Below are 12,479 nucleotides of genomic sequence, written 5' to 3'. Positions count from 1 at the left end.
AGTCTGGGCGACAGAGTGAGACTCCAGCTCAGGAAAAAAAAAAAAAATAGCCGGGCATGGTGGCATGTGCCTGGTAGTTCCAGCTACTTGGAAGGCTGAGGCAGAAAAAATGCCTGAATCCAGCAGGTTGAGACTGTGGTGGCTGTGAGCATGCCACTGCACTTCAGCCTGGGTGACAGAGTGCGATGCCTACTCAAAAAAAAAAATTTTTTTTTAAAGCAGAAGTCACAGAACAGACCACATGGGATGAACACAACACTAGAACACATAAGGATTCAGGATAGTTCAGAGCTCAAACAAACAAGACCAACCATTCTAGTTACAGGCCATCCCAGTTCCCTACTTAGGAGGACCAAGAGATTTTTATGTGTGAATAGTAATTTCTTATGTTGCAAATGAAGAAAATTCCAAGGCAAACTGTTTTCATTAGGAAAAAAAAACGAATGGGCCACCTGAGACCCAATCCCCACCACTACACAATCTGTCCATGTAACGAATATGCACGTGCACCCCCGAATCTTAAAAAAAAAAAACAAAGAAAGAAACAGAAAAGTCTGCTAAGCCCAGGGATGGTCATGACTTTATTCAAAGTTCATGGTCCTAGCCCTAGCTCTGAGAGTGGGCTCAGACTAAGTTAGGTTAATGTATTCCGACACCATGTATTACTTTATCAAAAGAACAGTGAATGGATACTGGACAGGAAAAACAAAATGTCCACTTAGGGTATCAGAAAATACTTTATGTGATTTTTAATTAATTGTATGTAAGTAGGTAAAGTAAACTGTATTATTCTAATTACAAGATAGTCTCAGTCATCATCTATGAATCCTTTGACTTCTTCCCCAGTTTTTCATTAAAGCCCGCCCAAAAATAATAGAAGCACTTTCCAACAATCACCAGTTAAATTATAAACCTGAATAACCAGTGCTCTCCATTCCTTTTAATAAAGATACTGAACCCCAATGCATACTAATCCCTTGGGGACAGGCTTCAACCCTCTGAAACATCCACACACTACTGCTTCCTCATGCTGAGTCAATGCTTCTTCACTAACCTGTTTGTTCCAGTTCATCTTGTTTTAATTACCTATTTAATTATGTGTTACATAACATGATGAAGTAAGAGTAGAGGAAAAATAACTTCTTTCTATAAAAATTAAATAGAGCTGGGCGTGGTGGCTCATGCCTGTAATCTCAGCACTTTGGGAGGTGGAAGCAAGAGGGAAATAAAATTAAGTAGAATATTTTGGAAAGACTAAAGGCAAATCAATTTTTAGAAATTGCAGTCAAGGCTGGGCATGGTGGCTCAGCCTGTAATTCCAGCACTTTGGGAGGCTGAGATGAGAGAATTGCCTGAGCCCGGGGGTTTGAGACCAGCCTGGACAATTTGGTGAGACTTTGTTTCTACAAAAAAAAAGCAGCCGGGTATGGTAGCATGTGCCTGTAATTCCGGCTACTCGGAAGGCTGAGGCAGAAGGATCGCTGGAGCCCAGCAGGTCGAGACTGCAGTGGCCGGGAGCAGCCACTGCACTCCAGTCTGGGTGACAGAATGAGACTCCAACTCAAAAAAAAAAAAAGAAAGCCAGGTGTGGTAGACTCCAACTTAAAAAAAAAAAAATTGCATTCAACTAGGTATAGGTAAGACTACTGTAAAGATTGGTGGTGGGATGGGGAAGTAATAACACTCAGAAAACTTCTGTATTGAGAGCACTTTGTATGTTTTTCAGTTCTTGCTCCATTTTAAAGAAGTCAAAACTAAAAGTCATAGGTGATACACTACTGAAGTGTTTTATGGAAGAAAGAGGAATGTTCAACTCCAAACAGTGGACTCATTCAATGTAAAGGTCTTGGTCCTACATTAAAAAAAACCAAAAACTAGCAATGAGGCCAGCCATGGTGGCCCACACCTATAATCCTAGCACTTTGGGAAGCGGAAGCAAGAGGATTGCCTGAGCCCAGGGATTCTAGACCAGCCTGGGCAACTTGGGAAGACCTTGTCTCTACAATAAATAAAAAAATTAGCCAGGCAGAAGGATCACCTGAGCCCAGCAGGTTGTGGCTGTGGTGGCCATGCACATGCCACTGTACACTAGCCTGGGCAATAGAGTGAGACTCCTACTAAAAAATAAATAAATAAATAAAGTAAAAAATTCTTAAATGGCAGTGAATGTGTGCTAATATAAGTTAAAATAAAATGTTTAACATACATATATTAAAGTTACAAATGTTAAGGATATATGATGACAGCTGTCAAATGAAGCAGAGGGTCAATGAGCAAAAGAACTGAAATTGAATTTGGTAACTGGGAGGTAAGAAAAAAAAGGTAGAAAGATTGCTTGAGGTCAAGAGTTTGAGACCAGCCTGGGAAACATAGCAAGACCTCATCTCTACAAAAAAAATGAAAACAAAAACATTGGGCATGGTGCTATGCACCTGTAGTCTAAGCTTCTCAACAGAGTGAAAGGAGTGAAGTGGAAGGATTGCTGGAACCCAAGAGTTCAAGGTTGCAGTGAACTGTGATCATGCTACTGCACTTCAGCCTAGGGTGACAGAGCAAGACCCAATCTCTTTTTTAAAAAGAAAAAGAATTAAAGAAAAGAGAAGAAAGAAATCGTTGGTTCAGGAAGGTATGTAGGCACTATCTTAGAGCATTGTCTATTTTTTAAAACTTACAGGGTAGTTACTAAATAACTTGTGCCATGTTAAGCAGCTAGAAAGTAAACTATATTTCTCTGTTAAAGCACATGCTGGGGAGAAAATCTCAAGACTTGTCAATAAGATAATACTCTAGGGAAAGACTATAAGGATTATATCAAAAGCAAACTATAGGTTATTAACTGGTTTTGCTAGTTGGCCAATATTCATTTAAAAATACAGTTTACCATTTTAAAATAGATTATTTAATACATCACCTTTAAAAGACAGTTCTAAGTCCCAAGTTTACTCAAGTCCCACAGACTGGGTAGAGGCAGAAAAATGTGAACAATAAAATAATAGGCCTTAAGCTTAACACAGAGGAGCATTGCATGTTTTAAAATAATCTGCTCCTGCTGGGTATGATGGCTCATGCCTGTAATCCCAGTATTTTGGGAGGCCAAGACCAGAGAACTGCTTGAGCCCAGGAGTTTAAGACCAGCCTAGGCAACATAGCAAGATCTTGTCTCTACAAAAAAGCAAAAAACTTAGCAGGGCATGGTGGTGTGCCCCTGTAGTCCAGTTACCCGGGAGGCTAAGGTGTAAGGACCACCTGAGCTCAGGAGGTCGAGGCTGTGGTAAGTCATGCTGGTGCCACTGCATTCCAACCTGGGCAACAGAGTGAGACTGTGACTCAAAACTAACAAAGGACGGCTCCTATACTAGCTCAGAAACCAAGATTTCTTAATATCTGCAAATAAATGCAATGTTTACATTTAACTAGTTTCTATCTTAAAGGTGGCCTTTTCTGATTTTGTCTCAAATTTTTATGTTTTTTTTAGAGATAGGGTCTTGCTTTCTTGCCCAAGCTGGAGTGCAGTGGCACTATCATAGCTTAATGCAGCTTCAGACTCCTGGCCTCAAGGGGTCCTGCCTTGGCCTCCCAAAGAACTGAGATTATAAGGTGGACCTCTGCACCTTGTCTCAAATTCTGAATGGTACACTATTTGGGGACATAAAACCTTCTCCAACAGAAGTGTAGTAAATAGAACTGCTGAGTAAAACTCAACCACACAATAATACCTCAAAGAAGAAAAAATGCTTTTTCCAGTTATTTAAACAAATACAAGGGTGATCCAAAAAAACCCCCACCAGAATTAGTTTTTGGAGGGTGGTCCCTTGTAGTACAGGCTTCCCGCACTAGGTAAGTGTTCTAGGAACCCATCAGCATCATTGTACCAGCTAGCATTGTTGTGAGAAGCTGTGTTCTGCTTCAGTGAATTTTTTTAATTTGGAGATTCTTTCAACACATTTGCCCATTTCATGATGAGTGATTTACGAATGCATCTGCCCACACCACACTGAGTGCTCAGCAGTTTTTGACCAAAAACAGCATGTCCTTCATGCTCCACCTTTCAGTCTCACCCTGAGTGATGTTTTTTGGTTTCCCTGGAGGAAAAAAGTCCTCAAAGGGAAACACTTTGCCAGTGTGGAAGAGGTGAAGCCAAAAATGGCAGGAGCACTAAAAGGCATTAAAATTGATGCGTTCAAAAATTGTTTTGAGCAGCGTCTATGTAGGTATATTGCATCAAATACAGATTACTTTGAAGGTGACTGAAGTTTAAACATGTAAGAATAAATTCATAATTTTTTGTAAATAAATTTCAGGGTTTTTTGAGGGAACCCCCTCATAGCTTTTGTTTAACTTTTCAGGAACTGAGAAAAAAGGGAACTTTTCATGAAGGAAAAGTAATGAGTAGGCCATGTCTCTTTAGAAAAAAAGGCTAAGCTATCAGAAGACAAAAAGGTATGAATATTCTTTCCACAATCCTGACTCAGAAACCACTTATCTGCAGAAAACATGACAGATTGAATTTCCATGGCTAATTAAGAACAAATACAGGTTTGACACTTTTGGGACTGTGGCAGCCTTGATTCTAATTTTGTGTCCCCACCAATTTACATTCACATACAATGAATGTGACAGTAGTAGTCAGATTAGACTGATTATTTTGTTAAATACTGAGTTGCAAAACAAGGTCAGAGTAAAAGGCAGGTTTATAGAATTGAACCTCGAAACACATTCTCTCACAGCTGTAAATACACAGGGTGACTCTAATAGATGGACAGTCGACTACTACTGGGTAGATGTCACTGATATTTTCTAGCTATGGCAAGAAATAATAGCAAATTAATTAGATTCTTATTTTGCTTCTAAAACTAATTCTTAGGAATGTATGTTTGAAGATTTTGAACTCAATAACTCAAAGCAAGATATGAACAAATCAGTGTATGAGAATAATTAACCCTGAAATAGATCTAAGGGTATATGAAAACTTACTATCTAATAGAGGGAGTGAGTACCAGTAACTAATAGATTAAAAACAGATCATTTTACAAAATATATTGGGAAACATACCTATTTGAAAGTAATTAAAATTCACTTTATGCCAAAATAATTTCAGCTAAACTCGAATGTAAAAACACATTTTAGGCTGGGCTCGGTGGCTCAGCCTGTAATCGCAGCACTTTGGGAGACCAAGACAAGTGGATTGCCTGAGCCCAAGGGTTCAAGACCAGCCCAGACAACTTGGCGAGACCTCATCTCTACAATAACATAAAATATTAGCTGGGTGTGGTAGCACGCGGTTGTATCTCCAGCTACTAGGAAGGCTGAGGTGGAAGGATTGCTAGAGCCCAGCAGGTCGATGCTGGGGTGGCCGTGAGCGTGCCACTGCACTCCAGGCTGGGCGACAGAGTGAGACTCCAACTCAAAAAAAAAAAAAAAAAAAAGTTCAGCTAAACTTGAATGTAAAACCACATTTTAGGCCAGACACAGTGGGTCAAACCTGTAATCCTGTGAGAGGATTACCTGAGCCTAGGGGTTCGAGAGCAGCCTGAGCAACTTGGCGCGACCTCATCTTTACGTTAAATCAAGAAAAATTTTCCGGGCATGGAGGCGCGCGCCTGTGGTTCCAGTTACTTGGAAGGCTGAGGCAGAAGGATGGCCTGAGCCGAGCAGGTCGAGGCTGTAGTGGCCATGAGCATGCAACTGCACTCCAGCCTGGGCCATAGAGTGAGACTCTGACTCAAAACAAAAGAAAACAAAACAAAACACATTTTAACCATAAAAATACTAGAAGAAAACATAATATTTTAGTCATATTTAACTGATCTCATAAATGAAAAGACATTTCATAAAACCACTTGAAATATAACAAAGTTCAAAACATTTTTTAGGTTATTTTATCCCATGTTTTCTACAAGTATTTTTAAAATATTCGTTTACTATTGATAACAGTGCTAAACTGGGTGTGGGGGCTCCCCACTGTAATCCCAGCACTTTGGGAGGCTGAGGTAGAAGGACTGCTTAAGCCCAGGAGTTCAAGATCAGCCTAGGTAACATAGTGAGACCTCGTCTCTACAAAAAATAAAAAAAATTAGCCAGACGTGGTGATGCACGCCTGTAGTCCCAGCTACTCTGGAGGTTGAGGTGGGAGGATTGTTTGAGCCTAGGAGTTCAAGGTTATGGTGAGCCACCATCATGCCACTGCACTCCAGCCTGGGCAATAGAGTGAAACTCCCAGATTAAAAAAAATGCTGATCCCAAAAGCCTTGTATATGTAACTTTTGCAAAAATGCCTTTGGTAAAATTGCTAGCAGTGGAACTTCTAGGTCAGTGGTTCCCACCCTTTTTAGCATCAGGGAATGGTTTCGTGGAAGATAGTTTTTCCGCGAGTGGAGGTGAGGATATGATGGGGTGTTGTGGGGGTCATTAGACATTAGATTCTCATAAGGAGTGCACAGCCTAGCTCCCTCACATATGCAATTCACAATAAGAATCTAATGCCACCACTGATCTGATAGAAGACGAGCTCTGCTTGCCTGCTGCTCACCTCCTGCTGTAAGACCCAGTTCCCAGGGGTTGGAGACCCCTGTTCTAGGTAAAAGAGTATGTGTAGTTTAAATAGATATAAACTGAAATAGAAATATCAGATTACATTCTCACTAATAGTTTATAAGACAGCTTGTCTCCCATACCTTTCCTAGCCCTGCATATTATCAAACTCATAATATATATATTTTTGGCCAATCTGATAGGTGAAAAAGTTTTCATTGTTTCTTCTTACACTTTTCCATTTTCCCCTCAATTTAATTTTGAGCGGGGGTCTCACTCTGTCACCCATGCTGAAGTGCAGTGGTGCCATCACAGCTCACCGCAGCCTCGGCCTCCTGGCCCTCAATCCATCCTTCTGCTTCAGCTTCCCAAATAGCTGGGATTATAGGCACTTGCCACCATAGTTGGCTATTTTTTTTTTTAGAGAGAGAGACAAGGTCTTGCTATGTTGCCAAGGCTGGTCTTGAACTCCTGTGCTTAAGCAATCCTCTAGCTCCGGCCCCCCAAAGTATTAGGATTACAGGTGTGAGCCATTGCACCTGGCCAATTTCTCCCTTAATTTTAGCTCTTTAACCTTCTTGCTATGTTAGTTTTAATGTGGTATGAGTTGAGGACTTGACATTTCCCCCCCCTCAAGGATAGAAGTGTCCCAACAAAAGGGTGGCCAGATGTCCTAACATCAGTCAGTAAACAATCATTTCCCCATTTATCTGAAATGTCATATTCATTATATACTTTACATATATACATTGATCCATTTCTGGACTCTGTTCTATTCTACTGATCCATTTGATCATTTGGTCATTCTATTCTACTGATCCATTTGTCAATGCCAACTTTATTTAGACTAGTCTAATATCTGTAGGGCAACTGATCACTTTCTGTCTCAATAACATCTTAGCTATTCTCATCCATTTTCTCTTCCAGATAAATGTTAGAATCAACTTTCCAAGTAAAAAGGAAAATCCAGTTGGGATTTTGATTAAAATTATAATAAGTTTGCAGAATAATTTGAGACAAATTGAATTTTCCCATCTAGAAACATTGTATGTTTTTCCATTTATTCAGGGCTTCTTTTTTTCTTTAGTACATTTTCATAGTTTTCCTCATATCGATCTTGCACATTTCTTGTTAAGTGCATTAATTAATCAATCAATTCACTTAACAGCTCTTTGTCCTAGACTGAGTAAACAGCAATGAGTAAGAGAACTTCCTTGTTATCATGGAGCCTATATTGTGGTTTTTCTTTTTTGTTTCTTTTCTTTTTTCTTTTTAGTTCTGGTCTCACTCTCTATCGCCCAGGCTGGGATGTAGTGGCACAATCAGGGCTCAGCATTTACTGCAGCCTTGACCTCCTGGGCTCAGATGATCTTTCTGCCTCAGTCTCCAGGGGAGCTGGGACTACAGTTGAGTGCAACCATGCACGGCTGATTTTTTTTTTTTTTTTGGTAGAGACAAGTTTTTGCTATGTTGCCCAGGCTGTTCTCAAACTCCTGGTCTCAAGCAATCCTCCCTCCTCAGCCTCCCAAATAGCTGGGACTGCAAATGTGAGCCACCATGCCCAACCTTGTGTGACTACTTTGGATAATTAGGAAAGTTCTTTAAATTTAATGAAGATCTGAGTAGCAAGAATCCAGCTTTGTAGAGCTGCTAGGGTTGTGGAGAGCATTCCAAAGAGAGGGAATGCAAAAATCCCCAAGGCTCCTAATAGCTTGGTATTTTCTGTTCAGTGAACAGAACTAAAGGTCAGTAAGGCTAGAGGGTAGTGGGGAAGGGAAAAGTGTTATGCAAAGATATTAGACTGACTGGGCTCAGTGGCACTTTGGGAGGCTGAGGCGAGTGGACTGCCTGAGTCCGCGGGTTTGAGACCAGCTCGGGCAACTTGGAAGGACCTCATTTCTACAATAAGTCAAAAATCAGCTGGGTATGGTAGCGCATGCCTGTAGTTCCAGCTATTGGACGACTGAGGTGAAAGGATCGCTGGAGTCCAGTGGGTTGATGCTGGGGTGACTGTGAGTGTGCCACTGCACTTCAGCCTGGGTGACAGAGTGAGGCTCCAACTCAAAAAAACACAAAAAACAAAAAACATATTAGACAAACATTTAGGGGCCAAATAGAATTGGGTGACCTTCATAAGGAATTTACATATTATTTTAAATGTGATGGGAAGCCACGGAGTGTACAGAATAAGAGAATGACTTTATCTGTGTTTTTTGAAAGGTCACTTAGCAACTAGTGGAAAAAGTACTGCAGAGGATTAAGAGTGAAAGAAAGAAGAGTTGTGATGAGGCTAGTACAGTGGTTCAGGTAGGAGATAACAGTGGCTTGAACTGGGGTGGTAGTGGTGGAGGTTATGCAAAGTGGTGGGGTCAGTATTGATTTTGAAGATTTAGTCAAAAGGATTAGCTGATGAAGTAGAATGGAAATTGGTGGAGAGGGAGGAGGAGAGCAGAGGAAGGAGAAATAAAGACTAACCCCTATGTTTTTGACTTGAACAGTATGGTAGATGGTCATGCCATTTACTGATATGGTTAAACTGAGGGTGGAGGAGATATGGGGACAAAATTAAGAGTTTATTTTGGTCACGTTAAGATGAAATGCTCACCAGATATCTATGTGGAGCAGTCAAGTATACACTTGTACATAGACTCTGGGAGTCAGGAAGAGTTAGGTCAGGAGACATAAATTTGAGAAACATAAGTAGATAGTTGTTAGAGCCATGGTCCTAGATTATATTACCCAGGGGAGGTAGATAAAGAGTCTAGGACAAGGGTACCTGCATAATGAACATTTGTATACCCAACCCTGAATTGTACCCCATATCTTTAGAATAAAGAAAAAAAAAGAGTCTAGGACAAAGCCCCAACAATCTGAGATCTGGCTGGGGAGAAATCAGCAAAGAAAAATGAGAAGGGGTGGTCAGTGAATGCGGAAGGAAGAAAACCAGGAAAGTAGTTTCTTAGAAACCAAGAAAAGAAAGTTTCAAAAAGAGAACGATGGCTTGACTTGCTACTAAGTTTCAAGAAGGAAGCCATGATTGGACAGAAGTCAAAAAGAAGAACAGAAAAGTTTTCATCAGATTTGGAAACAGTTCTGGTTATGCCATAAAAGCAACCTTGGTGGCATGATGGGGATGATGTCTGACTGGAGTAGATTTAGGAGTAACTATGAGGTAGGAATTGGAAGTAGCATCTAGATAGAAGTCTTTTGAAATTTTTTGTTGTAATGGCTGGTTGCGGTGGCTCACGCCTATAATCCCAGCACTTTGGGAGGCCGAGGTGAGAGGATTGCCTGAGCCCACAGGTTTGAGACCAGCCTAGGCAAATTGGCAAGACCTCATCTCTACAATAAATCAAAAAAAAATTTTTTTTTGCTGTAAAGGAGAGCAGAGAAATGGGGCAGTATAAGGAGTCAAGATGGTTTTAAGTATAAGATAGAAACCAGAACATGTTTGTAAACAAACAGAAATGACCCAGTAGAAAAGAAGAAATTAAGCTGGCCATGGTGGCAGCTACTCAGGAGGCTGAGATGAGAGGTTTGTTTGAGGACAGGAGTTGGAGGCTACAGTGTGCTGCGATTGCACCTGTGACTAGATACTGTACTCCAGCCTGGGCAACACAACAAACCATCTCCATATGAAAATAGGAAGAAAAGGAGAAATTGATGAGGCAGGAGCAAGAGCAAAACCCTTGAAAAGGTGGGAGGAAGCTGGGCACAGTGGCTCACGCCTGTAATCCTAGCACTTTGGGAAACGGAGGTGAAAGGATCGCCTGAGCTCAGGGGTTTGAGGCTGCAGTGGCCATGAGTGTGCCACTGCACCCCAACCTGGGTGACAGAGTGAGACTCTGACTCAAAAAAGATTTTAAAAAATTAAAAGAAGAGGAAAGAGGAAAAGTCTAGAACACAACTGGAGGGGTTACCTTTGATGGGGCAAAGGAACTTCATAAGGAGGATAAGGAATTGTGAAACCAAGGTGTTGTGTGGAAGCTGTGGATAATATCTTGAAAGATAAAGTGGCTAAGAATTGACATGAATAGTGGAAGAAAGGAAGACAATGGGCCATGAACAAATGAGGGGAGAGTTCCCAGGGAATCATAGGTGACAGAGTTTTGGAGTAGTGGCAGTTTGTGTGAACTTTTAATATCACTTGGTTTTTTTGAGGGAGGAAGAGCTTTGGAGGCAACATGAGGATCAGGCTTAAGATAAGAATGCCTGTGAGAGGAACAATAACCTCCTGATCTTGAGAAGTTACAAGGGAGGTAGTTTTGCCAGGTAATAAACCAGGTTTTAGTTGGAAGCTGTAAGTTGATGGGAACATTTAGAGAAGAGGTTAAGAATAAAGTGGAAATGGCTGATAACAGATGTTGAAATCTAAAGTGTGGAGTGAAGTGGTTAGAATAGTTGGTGAAGAATGGGATATGGAAATAGATCTTTTTTCAGTCAGGGTTCAGTTGCCCGGGCTGGAGTGCAGTGGCATGATTATGGCTCACTGCAGCTTTGAACACATGGGTTCAAGCAATCCTTCTGTCTCAGCCTCCCAAGTAGGTGAGACCAGAGGTGTGCATTGCTACAACTGGCTAATTAAAAACATTTTTTTGTAGCAATGAGGTCTTGCTATGTTGCCTAGGTTGGTCAGAATTAGATTAAATGAGCTAGAGAGTGGTGTGGAGAAACTAGTCAGGGTAATGGTGGATGACCCAGAGACTACTGGTTGTGATTGAGGTGAAAAGGATTATAAAGCATGATGGAATTATCCTTTGGTAATCTCTTGGGTCAAAGGTGGGTGAACTGTAAGCTGAATAATATAGAGCTACACAAACTGTCCTTGTTTGCAGAACTGCTGGTTTACAATTGCAAATATTTCATTTAGGATTTTTGTATTCATGGTTATACAATACGGTCTTTAGATTTCTCTTTAAATGTTAATGACTGTTTTATTAACAGGGTTATGATAGCCTCTTAAAACAAGCTGGGTTTTTTTTTTTTTTTTTTACAATCATTTTTATACCCTTGAACCATTTGGTTCAGTACATTTTGGGGCAAGAGATATCACTGACTGCATTTTCTATTTAATTGATCTATTCAGACTTTCTACATTTTCTTGAGCTGATTTTGTTTATATCTTTTTATTGGTATAAAGATCTTTTCCGATTTGCATTTCTTATGCCAACAGTTTTTATGTATTCTCCCCACTCTCATACTAGCATCATTCCATTTGAAAACCTCAAAGGTTGTACAGGAAAGCGCATAAGAGAGCGAATGATGAAGCGGCCCAAAAATGGGAAAAGTCAACTTTAAACTGATTCACTACAAAAATGTGTGCTACTGAGAACGTACGAATTTACCCACTGTGAGGCTTAATTCCGAGGAAATCCAAGCAAAGATTTCAGCAGCTGAATTGTGACTTACTGGGTGGAGCGGGGGACGATACCCAGATTTGTAGAGCCCCGGAGTTCTTGGCAGCAGTTTTTAGAATCTATTTCAAGTGATAACTCGGAGTGACACAGCAGGGGTAAAATGCTGTTTCCAGAGCTAGTTGGGAAAAGCACTACATTTAACAAAAGCTGGAAAGATCTGTTATGAATTAGCTAACATAAAATACAGCCCTCTTAATTTTCTGACACAGACTAGTTATGCGAAACGAGACTGTGCAGCTGATGATGGAAATTTCCCAGGGTTGTTTTCTCTCTCTCTCTCTCTTTTTTTTTCTTAACAAAATTGCCTCTCTCTCCTCAATTCCCGGTCGGAAGCGTCCAAGGGTGCCACACTTTTCCCAGCCGGTTCACGACCTTCCGCAGGGAGGTTTCCCGCCATTTCACTCCAAGGGGTGGAAGGTGAAATCTTCTCCTCTACGTGATCCGCGCGCGGGAGGCCCGAGCTGCACCGCTCGCCCCGCAGGCGGGCGGCGCAGGGCAGCAGGCCGCAGCGAGCCCGGGGCTGAGCAGAAG

This window comes from Carlito syrichta, unplaced genomic scaffold (genome assembly GCF_000164805.1).
Source record: "Carlito syrichta isolate Samal-C Ts95f unplaced genomic scaffold, Tarsius_syrichta-2.0.1 Scaffold314790, whole genome shotgun sequence".
In the NCBI taxonomy this organism is placed as follows: domain Eukaryota; kingdom Metazoa; phylum Chordata; class Mammalia; order Primates; family Tarsiidae; genus Carlito; species Carlito syrichta.
Note: the sequence above shows the minus strand (reverse complement) of the source record.